General features: G+C 32.9%; 1 long non-coding RNA gene across 1 annotated transcript; it reads left to right on the plus strand.

Moving 5' to 3' along the window:
• The first annotated feature begins 8,733 nt into the window (after positions 1-8,733).
• Positions 8,734-23,718, plus strand: LOC143227450 (uncharacterized). Its single transcript, XR_013014998.1, has 3 exons — positions 8,734-8,835; positions 18,023-18,129; positions 23,654-23,718. It is a non-coding gene; the product is annotated as an uncharacterized LOC143227450 (long non-coding RNA).
• The last annotated feature ends 17 nt before the right edge of the window (positions 23,719-23,735 follow it).

Below are 23,735 nucleotides of genomic sequence, written 5' to 3' on the forward strand. Positions count from 1 at the left end.
TTTGTGATCCTCAATTTTACTGTTTTCGTTCGTAAGTATGAAAGAAGAGGGTGCATCAACATTACCAGTTTCCATTATTATCTATCCGATCTGCCCTAACTCTTCTTTTTAAAAAAAAAAAACATTTTCAGATATTTCAACCTTTCCTCGTATAACAACATTTTAATCCCACGCACCATTCTAGTAACTCTTCTCTGAGTCCTTTCCAACAATTCAGTGTCTTTCCCAAAACAAGGAAACCAAAACTGAACAAAATATTTCAAAATTGGCCTAACCAGTGACTTATAGAATGAAATTATAACCTCTTTAGACTTGTTTTCAGTATTTCTTTACATAATCCTAAAATCTTATTTGCCCTATCCATGGTAACAACACACTCTGATCAACTATTACACCAACATCCCTTTCTTTCATGACACTGATAATGTTATTCACATCCCAAGATATACTTATAATTTAAGGTATATTACCTCACATGTATTATTTTGCAATTATTAAAAGTAAATTATTTGCCATTTATTTGCTCAATTTACTAAATGATCTAAATCGTTTTGTAAATAAACAGAGTCGTCTTCATAGCTGGAAACACCCAAGACCTTGATGTCATCTGCAAAGTTAGTAATTTATTGATCATTCATTTATATAAGGGATGAAAATCAAAAAAGTGAAGGTCCTAACACTGCGCCCTGACACTTGTGACATTAATACGGTTTGACTGAGCTCCATTTGTAACAATTCTCTGCTTTCTTCCATCCAGCCACTAATCTATTCCCCACAAATATTAGAAATATTTTTTACAAACCTTTTATGTGGCACCTTGTCAAATATTTTCTGAAAATCTAAATACATCGAATATACAATATTATATTCATCCATATAAACAGTAACCTTTTCAAATAATGTCAAAATTTTAGTATGGAAAGATTTTTCCAAAGTGAAACTATGTTGATTTTCCAAAATAATTATAAATTTTATTAAATGGCTTTGCAAGCATATTTTATGAGAATTTCCAAGACATTTCGTCAACTGTTGCAAGACTAATGAATCTATAATTACTGAAACAGTTTTTATCACCTCCCTTGGAAAGAGAAGTTACATTAGTTTACTTCCAATTCTCTGGTACCAGCCCACTGTCCAAAGCCGGACAAAAAATAATAGCAAGTGGTTCACATAACCAATCTTTAACATCCTTCAAAATCCTCGAGGAAATATTCTCTGTCCTAAGACTCTTATCGTTTTTAATTTTCCAATTTTTTTCTTGATCAATTCAGACTTAATGCAGTCCTTTTATTTGAGCTCTTGGCTCGGCATGGCCAGGTAGGTTAAGGTGTTAGACTCGAAACCTGCGGGTCTCGGGTTTGAATCCTCATCGCACCCAACATGTGCGCCCTTTCACCAGTAGGGGCGTTATAATGTGACGGTCAATCTCACTATTCCTTGGTAAAGAAGTAGCCAGCTTATAATCATGAAAAATGAAACTTCTTTTATCATCTCTAAAGGGCCATAACCCGATGAAAACATTTTATTTACTCTTAACGTATTTAAAGAAATCTTTTATGTTAATTTTTTATATTTTCAGCCAAACATTTTTCATAGATCCTTTTTTATGTCTTAATTTGCTGTTTCTCCAACTTTCTTGTTCTATAATTATCTAAATTTCCTGTAATACCACTCAATTTAAATTTCTGAAATTTATGATTTTCCTTTAATTTTATATCTTATACACTTTGTAAGCCAACCTTGTTTTTACTTGCAGCTACCATTTTTTCTATGATAAATATGTTTGCTTTGAATATTTAAAAAAATATGTTTAAAATAATTAAGCTTCCCAATTCATAACAGATAATCCTTATTGTTTTCCTTCACAATTTGTTTTTTTGGAGTCTGTAACCAAAATATTATTATTCCTAATTTCTGTATATAGTGTAATATCAAACCTAATACAGAAATTATTACTTGTATCTAGGTGTTTCTAGTATCCACCCTCTTAACCGTTTCTATATTAAAAGTTAACAGTAAATCTAAAACAGCAGTATTTCTAGTAGGTTCCGATTGGTGAAGAAATTCATCTTGAACAGTTTTCAGAAACCTTATCACTGTCTAGTACAACCTTGAAATTCCCCTTACAGTCGAGTTAATACATGTGGCAAACAAACCAGACCCTATCTTAACCATCCATTTACGTTTCCCTACAAAAAATGTAAGTGACATATGAAGAAATACAATAATAGAAACTCTTTATTGTATCTCTTACTACGTCAATTATATCCTCCACCTATGCCACTGGGTGGCATCATCTTATTTTTTTCCCGTTACTTACCCCACAGACTATCCTATTCTCATGCCTTTTCAAAGAATCATCTGTGACTTAACATCTACATCCTTTTCCAACCCTTTTGTTTTCCTTTCCTTCCATAGTTTGTCATCCGTAGAAGCCAAGGATTGAAAATTTTTGCTCAACAGAATAGAACTTGTAGGACTTGAGAATAAAACTCAATTAAGTAGATAATGTCAAACTGAACACCATTTAAAACAGTAGTACCACCTATTTTGTTTTGACATCCAGTGTTACTCTTAGTTACTGTTGTCAAATATCTAGAAGTCTGAATGTTTTGTGTATAAGTTAACATGAAAACAGACCCTTTTAGGGTTAACACATGATTGTAAATTTAACAAGTATATGGATTATCATATGGTTTCCAATACAAAAACAGGTTAAGTGTAACAAACTCAATAAAGCATAAAATATTATTGTTCCATATTTAAACACTTTGTTTAACATCAAATAAAAAGATATTCAAGTGAACTTCCAATATTTCGTGCTGACCTTAATATAGTTCAGATAACATCAGAAATGTGTAGACTCTAGAATACAGGGTGCTCTCTGATGACGTAATATGGAATAATCGCAATGGCAACACACTGTAGAATTAATCTCCTCTGACGGCTCTGTATCAAACCTCCCACCATCAAAGAATATCTTCTAATGGACTGTAACCTTTCATATCTATAAGATTCCAATCTCCCCTTCACACACTCTGAAACAGCTTCTTTAAACACAGCTCTGACAAATCTACTGCTTGTTACTCTTCTCCCACGTTTCTGCTCTGATGACGAAATGTGACTGAAAACTTTACAAATAACTTCAGTTTAGCGACAATAAAACCTGCTTTTCATTAGAACTGATTTTATATTTAAAAACAACAAATATACAAAACATTATTTGCAATATATATTAAAATTCCTCTGTAATATGTGATTGGTATTATTTCTTTCTCAACGTAATTTTGTGTTATCGAGCGAATGTTAAAATTTTTTTCACATTTACCTCAGTGATATATATATATATATATTATTTTCAAAATTTCTATATGAATACATTAATAAAGCCAATTCTAAAATTTTGCCTTTTCTTCCGACAAAGATTTCGCTCTGATTTGCTGAAACGTTTCGCAGCTACGACGAAAGCAGTAGGTTAAAAATCGATCGGCTACAAAGAGAGACGCATATTACGTAAATTAGTTTGCTGAATTAAAGAAAATGACTTAAATATTTTAGGAAATTCATTTCATACAAGAGATATAACAATATTAGTATGGAATTATTAAATATGGCTGAATACATTAATCAACACGTTTTTACGTTGAATCCACATCAACGTATATCTGCATATAAAGTTTTTAGCTTGTTTTTCAAAAACTCAGTTTTTATGAAATATGATCAGACCTCACATATTGTAACTCATATAACTAACAATACTGAATATGCAATTGAGTAAAACAAAGCAGATATATATCCGTGAAATGTTTAAAAAATTGAACATTTGAACCAGATAAATTCTACTTCATAACTTTTACTCTTTTATGCAGATAATATGTGAATCTATTGACAGTTAATTACATATTATATACACTGTCATAGCATACTAATGCAATGGTATGTCGTAGAAGATGCCAGCTGTAGCACCTCCGGGGACATGTTTAGCACTAATATATGTATTCACAACGAAAACTTGAACTTTCAACAGTGCAACGACACCAGAATTTTTATTTTGTCTGGAGACACATGTCACAGCTCTGTTTGTTTTGTTGTTTTTTGAATTTCGCGCAAAGCTACTCGAGGGATATCTGCGCTAGCCGTCCCTAATTTAGCAGTATAAGACTAGAGGGAAGGTAAATAATCATCACCACCCACCGCCAACTCTTGGGCTACTCTTTTACCAACGAATAGTGGGATTGACCGTGACATTATAACGCCCCCATGGCTGGGAGGGCGAGTATGTTTGGTGCGACCGGAATTCGAACGCCTTAACACGGTTGGCCAGGCTTGGCCGTCACAGTTCTAGCCCAAATTATATTCTTATATATATATATATATATATATTAGCTTGGTAAGATTATTAAGCTAAATAAAATCGAAGAATACACCATTTAAAGGAGGCAATATTTAATATACTCCATGGAAAAGGAGGGCTTACACAGTAAAGCAATTGGAAAAGTAACGGCTCTAAAATAACACCCTAAACTAACCTAGAGAAATCTATCAAAGGTAAAACTGTAATCACAAAGAAGAAACATCTCTTAAAAACAGTTTACCTTGACAAGAGCAAATAAAATTCATTTATGTCCCTTCTGAGCTTACACAACTTAGATGTACACTTGAGAAGAATTAGTATATATTAATTACATAAGAAATCTTTCCAGCGAGTATAAATTGTTTAGTCATTGTTTAAAATGACTAACTATTAACGTATTAATACAATTTTCGGGCAGTGAATTCCAATAATTTTTTACTGTATTAGAAAATGTCAGTTGCAATATTCTGAGATAAAGCACATTGCTTCCTGATCTTAAAATTATGTCTTCTATTATCAAAGTTGTGAAAACGAGTGGAAAACTGGTCTAAAGTAATTCTATCGATATATCAAATTAGCTGAAAAAACTGTATCATAACTGATTTCCAAAATCTCTATATAGATTTTGTCAATTGTAAACGCCTGATAGTTCAGTCTTTCCTGAATGGTAGGATCATACGAGTACAGTCTTTCAGTATATCCTTTAAAGATAGGATAGCAATATTCAAGTATAAACTCCAATAGGGATTTGAAAAGTTATGAATAATCAACAGGTCAAAAACTTACTAAAAGTATATTTCGTAGTGCTCAAACTTAACTATGACTTTAGCAATATGAAGTGTAAAATTTTTATTGGGTGAAAGAGAACCTTCACCTCTTTATTTTCGTATGATTTCTTCTTGACATCTCTCCTGCTATCCTTAGTAAAATAAAGAAGGACCTTATAGTGACAAAGGTTTTTAAACTTCCAACAACATCTCAACATAAACGACTGTCTTCTTAAAAAAAGGTGACCTAAGAAACTGGAATCATAGCAATCCAATTTAATCACATACCTGCCAAGTCCTGTGATGCAGCTTCAATGGACTTCTGGACTTTGATCTACTTAAAAATTATCTTTTGACATTCATGCACAGTGTAAGTTGGTAAAAAGCTTACAAAGATTATATCTATCTGGTCTTCCCAACAGTATTTTACAATAACGTAGTGTCGTAAAAAATGCGTAACTATAGCCATCAGAATGAGTATGATAAATGGAGAATGGTATTGTAGTGTAGCACAAAAACTACAGAATCTTCCTTATAAAGTTTAACCAATCTCAATGTGATATTCATTACTAACTGATAGTTAAACAGTTGGTTACATATTTATGGCAAGAGTAAATCACTACTAATTTTGAAATTTCTACGATGCAGCAAGCAGCCGATATTTTGAGTTATTACAGATAATAAAAAAGTTCACAACAAGTTATCATAGCCAATATCATGACGATTTACACGTTTACTGTAACAGTCTCATTCAACAGCTGCTGTGATCATTATCTAAATTACAGTATTCACACACAGAGCTATTAGATAGCTGGCACTGAGACTGCCCTCTAAGTCATCACAATCAGTTCGTATTCTCCAAGTCACTACGAGAGTTACAGTAAGCTCATAAAGAAGTTACTCTTCATGAAACTGTTACTCTCCAAGTCACTACGAGAGTTACAGAAAGCTCATAAAGAAGTTATTGTTCATGAAGGTGTTACTTTCTAAGTCACTACGAGAGTTACAGTAAGCTCATAAAAAAGTAACTCTTCATGATGGTGCTACTCTCCAAGTCACTACGAGAGTTACAATCAACTCGTAAAAAAACTACTCTTCAAGATACTACGATAATAAAATACACTTGTAAACCTATAACCAGCTTGTCGAATTACTAATAAACTTACAAGTTATAACCTAACTACTACAATCTGTCTGTGCCAAGAGAAGCTGTGCTCAGAATTACTACGATACGTATAGCAAGCCGATATCAGGCCCACATTTTGAGTTACTGGAAACTTTATAACTATTAATATTGAGACTAATCTCCCAGTTACCACAACAGTTACTATCTGACAGCATCAATACACTAATCTCGTTTTCTACGACATTCTTAAAGAGTCATTTTAAAGGATAATGGATATCAAGACTACTTCCCAAGGTATTGCAGTGTCACAACATTTAAGACTATACGACTTCGTAATAAATTTCTATATCAATGCGATATTTAGAAACAAATGTAATATATTACTCGTTCACGTGGTATTAACTTTACACAGCTGAGTCACTATAATCTTCTCTTTCATCATTAGAGAGACTATTTCGCGAGAACAATCCCAACTCAACCTACTTTCTTCCCTAACGATTGTCACGCGTACTTATCTATATTAAAGGTTCTTTCTGTTTTACAACAAAATATACTACCAGCAAATATTAGGAGTGCTTTTACACGTTTCTATCATTATAATATTTTTATGACATTGTATAGCTATAGTCTTATATCAGAATGTTTATTAAGAAGTAATATTGGCTTTATATTGACTAAGGTCTAACTTTCCGTTATCCAAGTTGGCATTGTAGTTTTTATTTACTCTTATTCTTTAAGAAGATGTACGTTTACAATTTATTTGTGCAGTATAAATAGAGTATAGATATTTCTAGGGCGATGAAGGATTATATAATCACAACCAACAGTCATGTTTTCTTCCTTTATTACTTCTAATCCTAAATTAATGAGCCTAAATACGGACATAATTATGAATATTCATATTACTACTCATTAACCCAAAATTTGTGTTTTAACTTCTAGCGTTCATCCATTAGTGTCACACTCTTCAGATATTCTAACTAGCTTTTGACATTTGATATCTCACGGGCATTATTATAAGTTTTTTTTTTTAACTCACGAGACTCATCTTTCAACTGACATTACTTTTTGACATTCACGTTATCCTGGGCATGCCTCTAGGTTCTCTGAGTTGTTCTTACACATTTCCATATGTTATTGCAGATTCTTTAACGTGATGTTTCTCTTTAAATTACGAATATTTATTACCGTATGCTAGTTTTATGACTAGTCTTACTCATAAGAGGGCATTTCTATATATTTTTAAACTAGATTTTGCAAAAGTAAGCATTAACCAAGACTATTTGAATTTTTTATAGAAAAGTCGATTTTCTTTGTATAACATAAAAGTATAAATCGTATACTAAGAATATATTTTATTTTATAGTATATTTTTCAGGCTTAATAACACGCTCTGTACTCTGCCTGTGTCGGTTGTTTTATGAAGCGACCATACAGCAAACTTGTAGGTAGCTAACATAACAACAGATTGTTGGTATGTTTACTACATACAGCTGGATGAGTATTAAAAACGTGAATTAAAATAAAATGTAGAACAATGTTTCGACCTTCTTTATTTAGGTTAACCTGAAGAGTATCACGAGAAAGTTGGTGATGAAGCTTGAACATCCATCAACCTTTGATGATGTTTATGTGACACTTATCAACATCTGATGATGTTATGTTGCATCCATCAACTTTTGATGATGTATTCGTCAATGATTGTACCATGTAACTGTCGCATCCATTGACAGTTTGTGCTGTTACTCAAAACACAGTTAACATTTATTTGTATTACTATGGAAACCACTAAAGCATGGTGGTAGTATGTTTTGGCGTATTATTGTGACAGTCACGAACATTTGATCGAATTACTATAGTAACCACTAATATTTGATGGTATTACTGTGATCATCAACATTTACCAGTATTATTGTGGAGGCCACCAAAAATTTGGTGCTGTTACAATGAAAACTACTGGCATTACATGTAGGACACAAGTTGCTAGTATTACTATGGAAACCACTAACGTTGTGTTTGGCGGTATTATTAGAGAAGCCATTAGCATTTGGTTAAATTGGTGTAACATAACTTTCAGCGCAGAGTTTACTTTCAAACGCTTTTTTCTAATGAATATAAGAACGTTGAAACACTATTATTGAGGTATATTTATTCAAACGGCTTTTATTTTAATTATATCGCTCTTCTGATAGTATTATACAACTTCTAATATTGTGTACAGACTCAACCTGCCTTTACGCTGGTTACTTTTTACAATAAAACTCTTTTAACAGAACTTTCTCCGCAGAGTGACACTTAATACCATTCTTGGCACTCTTACCATGACACAGCATTTGACATTGAATTAAAAAATAAAAACCTAGTTGTACCCACAAGGTTCCTCCTTGAAACAGTACAGAATGGATATGTAGACATGGCATCGATCAATATAGTTACGCATGCTCAGAAAAAAAAAAAAAAAAACAACAACCACGACCTGTGCTAAATAAAACCCTCATGTATAAGAATAAAATAGTCTTTGCAACGATAGCACCAAGATTGAGTAGACACCGCTTTCGGCCTATTACGAATCTTGCACTGTGGAACTGGTGGGTACAATATACTCTTACGTAATATTTAACTAGTTAAGAATAATATGTTTCTTTGGTTTAAAAGAAAAAGTTAAAGGAGGTGTTTTTTTTAATGAGGTGATGTTCCTACGAGATATATAAATTGATATTGAAAGTTGAAATCGTATTTAATTTAAATTACTGCAGACTCTGAGATTTATAATATTTGTTACTGTGTTACAGTAGAAACTACTCAGATCTTTTCTGTATCGTTTTACCAACTTTCACGATTTTTCATAAGAAACTGAAAATTATCTGTAGAATGGTTTAAGAAAGGTCTTTCTTTCATTGAAATAAAACTCAAGACGGTATCTGTAGACCAGTACTGTTTTACCACAGTATTATCAAATATATTTAAGCATTAGTTGTGCATTCTTACTTTGTATAAATGAAACGTCAAACATTTGTTATAAGAAACACACATAATTTAGTTATTTTCGAAGATAACCGAGGCCCAGGAAAGACAGTTTAAAAGAAAGTAAAACAGTATATTTACAGCTTAGAAATAAAACCCTTAAGAAAATAGTTATTTTACCGTATGAAAAATATACACTATATTACTTCAAAGTACTGGCATTTAATTGTTAAAACCCAAACATATGACAATGGATATGGGTATGTTAGTAAAACCCAGAAGTGCTACAGTACCATGTCTACGGACTTACACCTCTACAAACCACGTTTCGATACCAGTGGTCAGCAGACCACAGCTATTCTTTTGTGTAGCTTTGTACTAAATAACAAAGAACAGTATAAGTAAAGAAACACTATTATTTATAGAATTATTTTGTTTAACAAGATTTATATTATTTTGCTAGAACTCCATTACGCAATTTATTATAACATATTAATTCTATTATCATTGTTTTCTTAATTTACATTCTTGAATGAACAAACTTTTAAGCCTAATTTCATACGCGTGCTTCTTAGAATTTAATAAATAAGTTTAAATTAATATATTCCAAAAAAACCGTTCTAACCAACGTTGTGTCAGTAAATGACAATTTAAAAGTAACGTTAGATTGTTTCTTACTCAATTTCCAAAGATAACATGGGAAACGTTTCTATTTTAGCTTTCTGTTTTACAATATGTAATAGGGTTTATTTTAGCCTAAAATTCATATATAAAGTTACTATTCCATGTGTCTTTCCTATGCTGATGAAAGTTTTCAAAATAAAGAACAGCTTTACAATAACGCGTCTTTGATGTTATATTGATGCTGTAGATACGTATTTCAAAACAAAAACATTTGTTGGTTCTAGTAAAAAGAATCGATAGTTGTCACTAAATTCGCTTCTGGCTCTATTATAGAAACATTTTTACTTTTGAACCCCAGCTGAAAATTAAATTCCGTCGCTTCCTTCTTATAAAAGACAGGTATGTGTTTGCTGTCTTTAGAAGATGAAATAACTTGCAATATTTATGAGAACGAAGAACAAATGTGCGAAAGCTACAAGAAACTGCATCATTTAGTCAATACTTTCAGTGGAGTTGTAGCCATGGCGTATCAGCCGTTGTCGTAGCCAGTAACCTGTACGATCATTTTAGTCTAATTATTAATAACTAATCTTTATACCTATACATTAATTACTAACTAGTTTCCATTCTACATTTCAGAAGTTAATTTGTTTCCGCGTTAAGTAAAAGTCTTGAGAATAATTATTTATTTTGTGGGAGAAGCTTGGCTTCGATCCTGATTTCTTGACGTAAAATATACAGTAGATATGATATCACTAAAATATGTAGAACATTCTCAAGTGTTAGAGATTTAGTCAACTTTGTACAGATATTAAGAGTACTCACTATAATCTCATAAAGTATAATGACCAGCTTTGAGGTATTCAAGCTCTTTACCAATGTACCGCCCTTTGACGCATTAAATATATTCTACCAATAGCTTAAAAGTTATAGAGCTTTTAAAAAGCGTGCTCAACTTACGATCTCCTTAATGACAAATCTTATAAACATCTGTATCAATACAAGTTACTTCTAACATAAAGGTAACTGCTAATAACGATAAGAAGGCTTGATTATAAACTCACCACGATTACCACTACTCAGTAACCTCTACATGGGACATTTCATGGATGAAGCTCCAAGAAATTCGTTCTGGAACCCAAGATTTGGCTTATATATACGTTGATGAAACATTGTTTGTATGGACAAAATTGAAGAATTTATGAACAAACTTTAACAGACAACGGTTCTTGATACAGTTCACAGTGGCAGCAGAAAAATACAACAAACTTATAGTTCTCGGCATGACATTACTCATACACCATAGGATACACCATCATATACAGTAAACCCAAAAATACGGGCAAGCATTTCGACTATAAATCAAACCATCCCAGCAGTGCAGTCATTCTAGAATGAACAATATTTGTAATAAAAACAACAACTACAATGATATGATAAGAAGAAGGAAAAAACATATAACACAAACAACCCTTCTTACAGAGGAAGATAACACGAACACTTGATAAATAAGAAACTGAAAGAATATAAATGCCCAACACGAACAGTAAAAAAAAATATAAACATAAATTCTTCGTCTCATGGGTTTCTTCATGAAATTATACAGAATATATAAACAGTGGAGCCGATAAACTATTGGAGTCGCATAAGAAAAATCAAAGGTTAGGTTTTGCCACTACCAACCAAAAACGTCTCTCTCGAGACTTCCTTAAATACGGCAATTAATTAGTAACCAACCAAAACGTAGGATGGGAGGTGGTACTTACTTATAAAAAATATATACTAATTAGTGCTAAGACTTTGGTGATCTTATAGGTTAGTAGTCATAATAAGTTTATCACAGATGTCTGTGTTAGATGTGATCTTACCTTCCTCTTACCTTATTTGTTGTTGTTAATATTATATATCACACAAGATGAGTTTATTTCAGTCTTAGAAAATAAAGAAAATGTAAATTCTAACCTCTTTAGGCAATTTTGACGTATAAAACAGGAGTAAAAAGTATTACTCGATACTAGAATAAATTGCTTTGTCTGATGTATGACTAATGTTACTAGTTTAAACAAGCTTACCATCATCATAATATTCTGTGTAATTGTAACAAACACAGCAAACATTGTATTTAACGTGGTAGGAACATGCAACGTAAACACTGCAGGTAGTTTGTGTTCATCTTTTTTAAGCATTTTTAAAAGGCTTTTTTATTGTTTCCTTTTATTTTTCATTTCTAAACTGTGTTCGAACTATTTCTGTTTCAATGTCTAGTGACAACTAGAAAGATAATGAATTCACACACTATATCAACGCACGAACAACCGCCTGTTGTATAATAGTTTGTCGTTTTTCCTCCATTTAACCACTTAGTGGCACCCTTACAGCCGCTAAGTGGCATAATCATTTGTAGATTACACTAAATGATGAATAGGATAAGGAACGTACGTCATATATACATGGTTTACAGAATATTTACTCGGAAATAAAGTAGGTCGATGTCTTATCCTCGTATAATTGTTCTAACAATGTTTTAAGTTGAGACGTAGCATTTTAAAGAATAGTATGTGATCACTCCAGAGAAACTTAGGAAACGCCTAAAATGTTTTCATGCTACAAGGTAGTTTCCTTAGCATGTGAAGAAAATAACTGATCTCTCCGTCAGGAACGTATGTTAGCCCTAGATGAATTCAGCTGCAAGTTAGGAGAGTTATAAAGCTAAAATCGTTTTTTTTATATATATACCTGCGGTTGGCAGAGCACAGATGGCCCACTGGGGAACTTCGTCTTTAACAACAAACAAAGAAACCAAATGGATAATAATTTACAAAAAAAATGAGACAATTAATAATTAAAGATATATAAATATATTATTTCCTTTAATTAAAGAATATTTTATTGATACCACAGTCCGTCTTACAAGGTAATTCATGGAATCACATAATACTTAATGTAATTAAAATATCTGATCAGTTTACAGCTCTCTCTAAGAGAAAAATAAGCATACGTTTCATTTATACCTTTATGAATTATACGGAGTGTTGAATACGTTATATTAATGGAATTTTGAAAATGCAAATCAGTAAGTGACATGACAAATACGAGCCGTTTTGGTTAGGATAAATTAAAAATCCTTTACACGCAAAATATTCATACATCTAATTCTGAAAATGTATTCAAATCAGGGATTTCGGATTTGGGAAGAAAAAGGTGTATCTTGTACTAATGACACCGGGAAACAAGGAACATGGATCAACTTGGGGATCCAAGATCATTAAAACAAAGACTTGTTATAAGATGTACCGTATCCGTGGTAAGCAAAGTACGTCGGCTTTCAAAAAGTGATATTTCATGAAACATAGTTCAGTGGCAAAATTCGTCCACGTGCCCTAGGCAACAGCACACTATATAATCAAGAAGGTTCTCCATCTCGAAAAGTGAAACACGTTTTGTCTACACAAGCTGCTTCCACAACATATTCGTCAAACGTCAACTTTTATATATGACAAACAACTAAAGAAAGAAATAGGTATTTCATTTTTGCATAATACAAAGACATATCAGTCAAGTGCTCGAGTTCTGTATGATTGAACTGTTGAAACTAGCACTCTTATCATCGTACACTATCAAGATTATGGAAACTATGGAGGACATAGTTGTGTACTTTGGATATGACAACTGTACGACGACGAAGCCTTAGGAATGAAAACCACATTGCAGTGCTATTATCAGGATGCACCTTTGTCAGATAGATCATGGTCGGAAATGGTTACATTGACTGTAATGACGTGGTGAGGCTCCAAAATAGCTGTAATATAGCATACTCAACTTCTGTAACTTTAATATTGCCTTCACTCGTACAGGGTAACAGCGCTAACAATGCTCAGTCAAGTATTGTTTCTGACCGATAATAAAAACGTCCACACAGAAACTAAAATAGATTTTTTTTTGAATAAAACGCTAAACAGTTACTATAATTATGTATTTAGGAAATTAGAAAATATCTTGATAAAAGCTGCTGCAGAAAATAATCCAATCAGTTGATCATCAATCACGTGGATGTTGAATGCGAGGTCCCTGAACAAGGAAATTGAAGAAAATTACTCTTACTGCAGTATTATTTTTGCTACTTTTATATATAAAAAACTAACGCGGTTCCTAATCTGATATCTACAAAAGCGTTTAATGATGTAGTTTCTTATGGATGAAAAGGCCTGAAGGATATTGGATCAAACCAATATGTATTATTTGCGTATATACATATATACACACGCAGATCGGTATTGACATACATTCGAATATTTCTTTTTATGTGAGCGAATTCGACAAGACCTAAAAGCTGTTTTTCAAGAGACGAAGTATGTTTGTTAGTCGAACATCTCCCGTTTGTTAAATATAACAAAACACAGTGTGTTTCCTAAACAATCCTAAAATATAAAATTAATGTGTATTTACTTATTAATGTTTAGTTTGCCTTAATAGTTTTACTCTTGTCTATATATCTGTACAACCAAAAATCACGGAAAACAAAAACCATTCATCAAGTTAGTACTAACAGGCCGAGGAACGTTTAATGTTTTCTCATGAAATTGGATTCTTTCCAAAAAAATTCAGAGCAGAGAAATAATTTCATTATACATTTCACATATGTTGGACATTTACGACTTCTTTACGAAATCATTATTCTTCTACAAAGCATTAGGACGATTTCTGATAAACACATGGCAAAACAGAAATCGCAAAGTTTAAAAACAAATAAGTATTGACGTGGTTGAAAATAATATTTTAGTATATTTTGTTAAAAGCAACTTTAAAACAAAATGTGTTTATTAGATTAGAAGGTACAAAGTTCATGTCGCGATGTACTATTGATATGTTCCACACTTTCAGCTTTAAGAGACATTATAGCTGACTCTTAATACCAGTGCTCCGTTAAAAGGAGGTATATAGATGGTAGATACTTTTGAATAGTTGACTTCTCCCTGGTTAGCATACCTAAATGAGAAAAAGTTATTCCTGATTCTTGGTATCTCTGATTGGCGCTGTTTAACCTATTTTTCATAAACTGCTGTTCGCATTCCCGTCGCGCCAAACATGCTAGCCCTTTCAGCCGTGGGAGCGTTATAATGTGACGATCAATCCCACTATTCGTTGGTAAAAGAGTAGCCCAAGAGTTGGCGGTGGGTGGTGATGACTAGCTGCCTTCCCTCTAGTCTTACACTGCTAAATTAGGGACTGCTAGCACAGATAGCTTTCGAGTAGCTTTGGGCGAAATTCAAAACAAACAAACACAAACCGCTTTTGCGGTTAAAAATACCAAACAGGAATTTAAGAGGATAATTGAATTAGTAGAAGCTTGTTGTATTTTGAAGCCTTTCTCTGACGTTATTTACCAAATTAAAGAAAATATTGAGGACAAATTAAACGCACAGTCTCCTTAACTTTGTTATTTCATTTACAACTGAAGACATTAGTTAGTTTGATGAAAACAAGAAATGCAGCTTTTACCATTTTACGTTTATTGACAAACAGCTCTTCCAGTGTCAGAATTATTTTTAAGTATAGAAGTTTGTTCATCACCACCCACCGCCAACTCTTGGGCTACTCTTTTACCAACGAATAGTGGGATTGACCGTCACATTATAACGCCCCCACGGCTGAAAGGGCGAGCATGTTTGGCGCGACGGGGATGCGAACCCGCGACCCTCAGATTACGAGTCGCACGTCTTAACACGCTTGGCCATGCCAGGCCTATTAAGTATACAAGTATACAACAACAAAACTCGCTTTCTACTATTTTCTGCTTATCAGATACTTGAGTGTGATCAACTTTCATAATAGAAAAGAATGTTTAATGTATATATTATTATTCAGCTTATTTTGTTAATTAATATTTTATAGTTATTTGGTTTGTTTTTTATTAGAAGACAGTTAAAAGCAGATAATTATTGGAATTTTTATTTGTAATTCATTGACTTCTCGAATATGTAACGAGCAGACGATTTATTAATAAATATAAAATTAGCATGAGATGAACGTGAAACAGTAGACAGAGAAAGACAAAAGCAGAAGGCAACTAAAGTCATGAACAAGGAAAAGTTCGACGTGAAGTTTATTTTGATAGAAGTGATAGCCCTAAAGAAAAACATAGGCCTAACGTTTAATATACGTTAACAATAGAACATAATAATAATAAGAATCACTTATTCTGTAAAATCGTGGTTCTAAAGTAACTGAATCAGCTTGTGTACACTTTGACATGAGAAAGAGGAATGTTATGAAGTAAGAAGACTAAACGACTACTGGAAGAACAGAATGTCTGCGGTTACTCTAACCATATTGTTCGTAAATTATACGTAGAATACTAGTGCGAAATAAATATGAATTGGCAGTTTGGCTTGTCAACTGAAATTCTAAAACAATTAATAAGCCTGCGTACTTTTGACAAGAAGAAGAGAACCATGTAGTGTTTATGATGTCTCTATGATCTCTATGGTGTAAAAAAATTATTTTATATACATGTTTAATTTATTCTGATTATATATATATGAATTTTTTTTGTAAATAAGTAGAATGCGTAATGTTCATTTATCGTTGAATGTACCGCCAACAAGTCATAGATACCTACTGCAGAAAAATCCTGAGCTCAACACCAACAGAGCAGTATATATAGTTATATTATAAAAAAGTATAAGTAACAGCCTTTTATTGACAACTGGCGAGCACGCGACCTTAACATCTGACATCAACTTTGAGAAGTTTGAAGAACAGCACCGTTTTTTCATAATTATACAAACTTTCAAGCTCATGTGCGGTTAACAACTTACTTATCAAAGCAAGAATGAAGGTTCTGTATAATGTATACCATATATGTGTCCATGTCAATGCTCTGGAAGGGGATGTTATTTGTTCGTTTCCCTTGGTGGGTTACACGGATATGTCATATCTACTTTTAATGTGACAAACGAGAAAAAAACAACTTGTCAGTATCCCCCACTGCCAACTCTTGTTCTATTTTTGTCAGAACAAATAATGAGTTTTTATCACCATTCATATAATACAGTCACTGCCCCAAAGTAGAAAAGCTTCGTTTGTTTGTGTGTGTGTTTGTTGTTTTAGTTGTTGTTTTCGGTAGTAACGTGAAGTGAAACACTGAACTTCAAGTTCATTGGCCGGCACGCTAAGGCCTGTGCCACGTTAGGCCTAAGAAGTAGGGTTTGTTTGTTTGTTTGTTTTGGAATTTCGCACAAAGCAACTCGAGGGCTATCTGTGCTAGCCGTCCCTAATTTAGCAGTGTAAGACTAGAGGGAAGGCAGCTAGTCATCACCACCCACCGCCAACTCTTGGGCTACTCTTTTACCAACGAATAGTGGGATTGACCGTCACGTTATAACGCCCCCACGGCTGGGAGGGCGAGAATGTTTGGCGCGACTCGGGCGCGAACCCGCGACCCTCAGATTACGAAGCGCACGCCTTAACGCCCTAGACCATGCCAGGCCCTAGAAGTAGGGACACCTGTGTTCATTGCGGTTAGAGAGATACAATTTTACGTACACAGAAGAATATATTGGATCTAGATAATAAGTAACACGGAATATCCAATTAAAATTTAAAATAGATTTAACACTCAATATGTTTTACTTAACAAGATTAGGTACCTGCATTCATTAATTGTTACGATAACTATGTTTTTGTGTCAAAAATGCTATCGTAAAATATTACAAGTGTTGGTTTTTGGAATTTTGCGTAGGGTCGTCAATGTTAACTGTCTCTAATTTATATGTAATAGACTAGAGAGAAGGCAGCTGGCAAACCTTACTCATCACCAATTTTTACTCTACTTTCTTAAAAGCGAAAGCTGGCATTGACCACCACCTTATAACGTCCCATACAACTTAAAGAGCGAGTATGCTCGGCGACTGGATTCGAACTCGTGACCTTTGTCGCACGAGTTGAGCCCATAACCATCAGGTCATGCCAGGCTTGTTAGAAAAGTATGGTTAGCCTTAAGAAATATTGCTATTGGTTAACAAATTCAATGATTATTAGAGAACTTATCAAATACACTTTCAGTTATAGTGTGATAGAATTTGATGGTATAGGTTAGGAAATCTAGTTTTTGTTGCTGGTCATGAATTATTATTATTATAATTTTTTACTTATAACTACTTCTAACCTTTTCTTTATCTTCTCCAGCTACTACAACGTATTCTACGCCATCATGAACTACTTTGCTGTTGCTGTAATATTTAGCTTAGTGATGTTAGCAGACACGATCGTAGGCTCGTCCTACACTTCAAACGGTAAGTGTCAATATAACAGAGACAACAGGAATAATTCTTACTATACCTATCTAAGCTGCAGTCATCCATCGTTGAATGTAACTTTCCTTCAGATTAGTCCAGTATTTTCTATTCTTAGCATACCATGTCCATCTGATTCCTGCTTCCGCCATTACACTGTCTGTCCATCTTCCCTTTCACTTTTTCTTAGATCTTTTCTTTATCCTAGGTTGCCATTTCATTGTTTTTAATATCCACTTATCAGAATACCTTGCTACATGCCCAGCCAGTTTCCATTCAGTTTTTAGAATGAACCTTATTGAAGTGGTATGTCTGCAGACTTACAATACCAGAAACTGGGTTTCGATACCCGTAGTGATCAGAGCCTAGATAATCCACTGTGTAGCTTTCTGTTTATCCTTAAGCAAATAAACTTAAATATAATCAATGAACGTCAACAGCGAAATCAGCGTCGTTGTTAAAACAATCACATTTAAATTCTTGTTTAATAACCAAGTTTATGTTTTCACTGTTCGAAAAATGTTTGGATAAGGTGCTTTAATTTCTTATGCACATTTTCTGATCTTAGTACTTTTAGCCAATTTAAATGTGTTATTTGAAAGTATTACCTCAGCATTAATGAAGATCAAGTTTTATGAAATGATGAAATAGTTGAGCAACTATGAAATTCAACTTAAGTTAAAATATCATACATTTCTAACGTTTTGTATTTCAAATTACAGTATACTTTTTAAATGTTTTCATTTAGTTTTTAAAGTTTGGTTCACAACACTTACATGTTATCTTTAAAACTTGTCTTTAGTACTTGTATTAAATTTAATTTTGAAGATACTACCTGTCAGTACAGATTTTTATTTTTTATATAAATAAATAAATCCTCTTTGTAATAGAGTACTGAAGAATGAAGCACCTGTCAGGTTTAATGTATGAGTTTGTTTGGTTTCAAAGTTCGCGCAAAGTTATACGAGAGCTAGTTGCGCTAGCCGTCCCTAAATTTGCAGTGTAAGACTAGAAGGTTTGGTTTGATTTGTTTTGAATTTCGCGTAAAGCTACACGAGGACTATCTGCGCTAGCCGTCCCTAATTTAGCAGTGAAAGACTAGAGGGAAGGTAGCTAGTCATCACCACCCACCGTTAACTCGTGGGCAACTCTTTTACCAACGAATAGTGGGATTGATCGTTACGTTGTAACTCCCCCACGGTTAAAAGGGCGAGCATATTTGGTGTGAGAAGGATTCGTACTCGCGACCCACAGATTGCGAGTCGAGCGCCCTAACCACCTGGCCATGCTGGGCGTATAATTTATAGAGGTCCAAGCAAATGCCTTACAAGCCATATAACAATAAAATAATAACAATTAACAAATCATCATTGAAATATAAAAATATCTGTAAAACACCAAACGACAATTAAATCGGTTTCTGAACGATTTAGTGGGGTTGAACTGTAATCAAAATCATAATCCAATCACGTCTTCTAACAGTGATAATCAACCTTACAACCAGTTTGTTACACATATTAACACTTCTCAGTCTACACTGGAGATGTCTAAGAAAATCGAATAGCCTTTATCATAAAAGGAATACGTAGATTATAATTATTATCATAAAGTTAACTTACTCTATTTTTTTTTAATTAAAAAGGGAGAAAACAAAGTTTACCTTAACATTCTCATATGTTTACTATATAGTAAAGGAATCAGGAATCCAAGGAAAGCAAAGCATCCTTTGATCATTCAAATTCAACGTTATTAACCGTTTTTATTTTATGTTAAAAGAGTAGTAACATCATGGCAACTTTAAAAACAAAAATTGAGCTAAAACATTAGATGAGATGTGTAAGATTATTATACCTGAAAGTTGTAGACAGAGGCTTTCTTTTGTGGAGATCGTGAAATCATAATACTAAACCGTATCGTCAGTGCTAATTTATACAGTCAGATTTGAATAACATTATTATAATATAGAAGTTTTTGAAATGTGCATAGCAAACAAAAAACACGAATAATCTACCGTTCGTAATTTCCATATCAATACTGCTATTTAAATATTTATGATTTCGTAAAGAATGTTAAATTTATATTGAGTGGGTTGATGCTACACAAATGAATATCATAACATGAATCCACAATACAATATCACTGAAACCAGCTTTTTATTAATATAACAAACGTTTATTGAATCTTTGGTTTGATAGAAAAAGTAGCACAGCACGTCAGCGTATAAGCTACTTTTTCTATCTCTTTTCCAATGGTCGGTATTACATATGCATGAAGGAACACTTATTACAAAACGGTATTAAACAAAGAAAATTTTTAGGAAAGTATTTCATGAACACATTAATTCATTTTTTTTAGAACAATCGAATATTTGAAAATTGCTCCTATATCATGTAAACAGTTGCTGACCCCCAGTTTTGTTATCAACTTATTACTAGATACAACAACAAAGAACTGGCTGTAAACGTCGACGTATGTAAATATTTAATAGCATAAAATTACCAGGCAATTTGTTGACTGCTTAGTATTAAAGTATTAATAGCAGCAAGCACCAACCCTCTGTAAATGTCAAAGTTTAACAGGTTAGAAATAATTGCTTGATTGTAGATAAGAACCGTTTTTTATTCGCTTGGTTTACAAAAAAAACATTAAAACAATTATCTAATATACGTGTCATTATGTGATCTTAGTTACAACTAAATAATTAATTAATTACAGAATATTTTAGTATCGACATACAAAAGGCTAAAATCATTAACTAACAACACAAGTTGTGTAACGTTTAAATTTACACATTGTTTTATTTGTTTAATAATGAAGAAGCCCGGGTCGCGGGTTCGAATCCTCGTCACACCAAACATGTTTGCCCTTTCAATCGTGTGGGCATTATAATGTTACGGTCAATCCCACTATTCGTTGGTAAAAGAGTAGCCCAAAAGTTGGCGGTGGGTGGTGATGACTAGCTGCCTTCCCTCTAGTCTTACACTGCTAAATTAGGGACGGCTAGCGCAGATAGCTCTCGAGTAGCTTTGTGTGAAATTCAAAACAAACAACAAAGGAACTGCAAGTTTGTTATTATCTTAGAAACGAGTTACTAATAGCAACGACCAACTATCGTGGTAATGATTAACAGCGACACGGTAGGTCGTTACTGGTTGTTTAGAAGTGGACGACATAGGCTTAAATGTTAAAACATTTTTGCGGGATCATATTTTGGGAATGTGTTTAAACAGTATACAGTTATTTGTTCCCGAGTTAATTTGAAATTATGCGTCAGAAATTTAGGCAAGTTTGTCATTAATATATTTTTAAACCTTAGCATAGTGGAATAACAAATATCATCTTCGTATTAATATATTTATATTTTATATTAGTTGTTGATCGAAGGTGTTTAAGAATAAAAAAAGGAGTATTTTCATTTGGTCGCCAGGAGAGTTATGAAAAAATGTTTACGGCAAAATCAGAAAGATTGTGTTGAATACCCATAAAAAAAACTATTTAAAATTTCTTTCTAATCTCTCCAACAGACTGAGTCATTTTACGGTTGCCCCAAACGGATATTTCAGCTGTTGCTTTACTTGTCATCCAAGCTTATGACTTTAATCAAATTTTATAAAAAGAGTACCCCTTTATATCAGTGATACGCTTACAAACTTAGAACGATGTCATCTTGGATACTGCTTCTTAAGGTAGACACAATCCATTTGTAGCTTTGCACGATTAAAAATAACAACAAAAGAAAACGCAACAATAATAAGAAGTAGAACTGAAATTCCATTCTAATATATTTTTAAATGATGATGAGAGATATTCGACAGTAAAATTTATGTAAGTAACTTTGATGACATATGTTAAAAACAGTAACATATAATTTGATAATGATCAATATAAAATAAGTACTTTAAAATAAACAATGTGATTTATAGAAGAGTTAAAACAGGTTTTACATAATCAAATTAAAAAAACATGTACCTGAAGTATTAGGTTTTTACGCACCTTTATTCGAGCCGAAATGGAGAAACTGAAACAAATGTGAAAAAAAAAATCACCTCCAGTTAATATGTTCTTCAAACAATTTTTGGTTTATGGCGTTTTCAATATTTCACCAGCTTTCGGGCTTTAAACCTTAACTTTTACAATATCGGAATTGTACCTACAGAAGGCTGCTCTCACTCTTAGAATGAGCACAAAAAATCGAAAATGTTGTTCCAAAGGCAGCATAGAACTTGTGTAAATGTATAGTACAATGAAAAGCCAAGTATAAAATAATAAGATTCGAAAGATTTTATTTAAATTTATTTTTTCCTGATGCCGATGATTTCTTCTAATAAAACATTAGTCTTCTTATCATATATTAAACCAAAAAATCCAAGTTCCATAATGAATATACCAAATTATTTTTTCTACGTTTTAATGCCTTTTCTTTACAACCTAAACGCGGATATTAAAATATAATTAATCTTACTTAGTGCAAAGCAGTTTAAATCCAAAATAAATTGAAGTCCAATATATCTTTCTTTTAACTGTGGCTTATTCAAATGATCTTATGTAGTAGCTTGAGTGAAAAAAGTACAACATCTATATCTCCCAGTACTATACATTTAATGTGGAGATGCACTATTAATATAGGATGGATTTACACTGGAATGGCGTGAGACGAAACACAAAAAAATAATAACTTGGGAATAACAGAAAATAAAATGTATCATCCAAATATTTTCCGACTTTCCTCTCTACTTTTTTTCCTTTCAGTGTTCTTTCTTTTCGAACAATCCTTTCGTACTAATCCTGTTTGTACTATACTATTCAATGTTATTACCTCTTTCTTATTTGAATGTTTAATAATGCATTATATAAGTTGTTATTATCCCCCCATGAGAGCGTTCTGTCTGCAGACTTATATGTTAGAAACAGTGTTAGGCATGTAGTACAAATAGCCCTTTGAGAAGCTTTGTGTTTAATAACAAACAACAACAATTGTTCTTAATTTTACTCGCTTCCAGCTAGTATAGCGGTATGTCTCCGGATTCACGACGTTAAAATCAGGGGTTTAACCCCCCTCTGTGGGCTCAGCAGATAGCCCGATGTGGCTTTGCTATAAGAAAACACACGAATTTTACTTAAGCTTCCACCTAATGGCAGTAAATACAACAACAATTAGAGGAAATTATAATCTGAATAGTTCTGAGTTTTACAATGGAAGTAAGAAGTTAAACTATGCTAGAAATACACAGAAAACGGGTTGATTTAAAATAATCTATCTTGTGAAAATAGCCTAACTTTTATGTGTACATATCGTTCTTTTTTTAGTATTATATGGGTTTTACTTACAACATTTACAAATACTACAAATATCTTGAAAATGTCCCCCATTTTTCCTTATTTGTCTTTCACAGGTGCTCAGCAAAGGCTTCTCGTCAATTTTAAAACCATGGATATTTAGACAAAATAATTATTTTTTCGTTTGTGTCTTGCTAATTTTTTAAGCTAATTACTACACAACAAAATATTTCTTCTTGTATTCCAGAAGACAAACAGCTTCAAGAATATCGAGAGAGACTTCAGAATATCTTATCTGATTCATACAAGTAAGCAGCATCTTTATTTTT

This window comes from Tachypleus tridentatus, chromosome 9, assembly GCF_004210375.1.
Source record: "Tachypleus tridentatus isolate NWPU-2018 chromosome 9, ASM421037v1, whole genome shotgun sequence".
Lineage (NCBI taxonomy): Eukaryota > Metazoa > Arthropoda > Merostomata > Xiphosura > Limulidae > Tachypleus > Tachypleus tridentatus.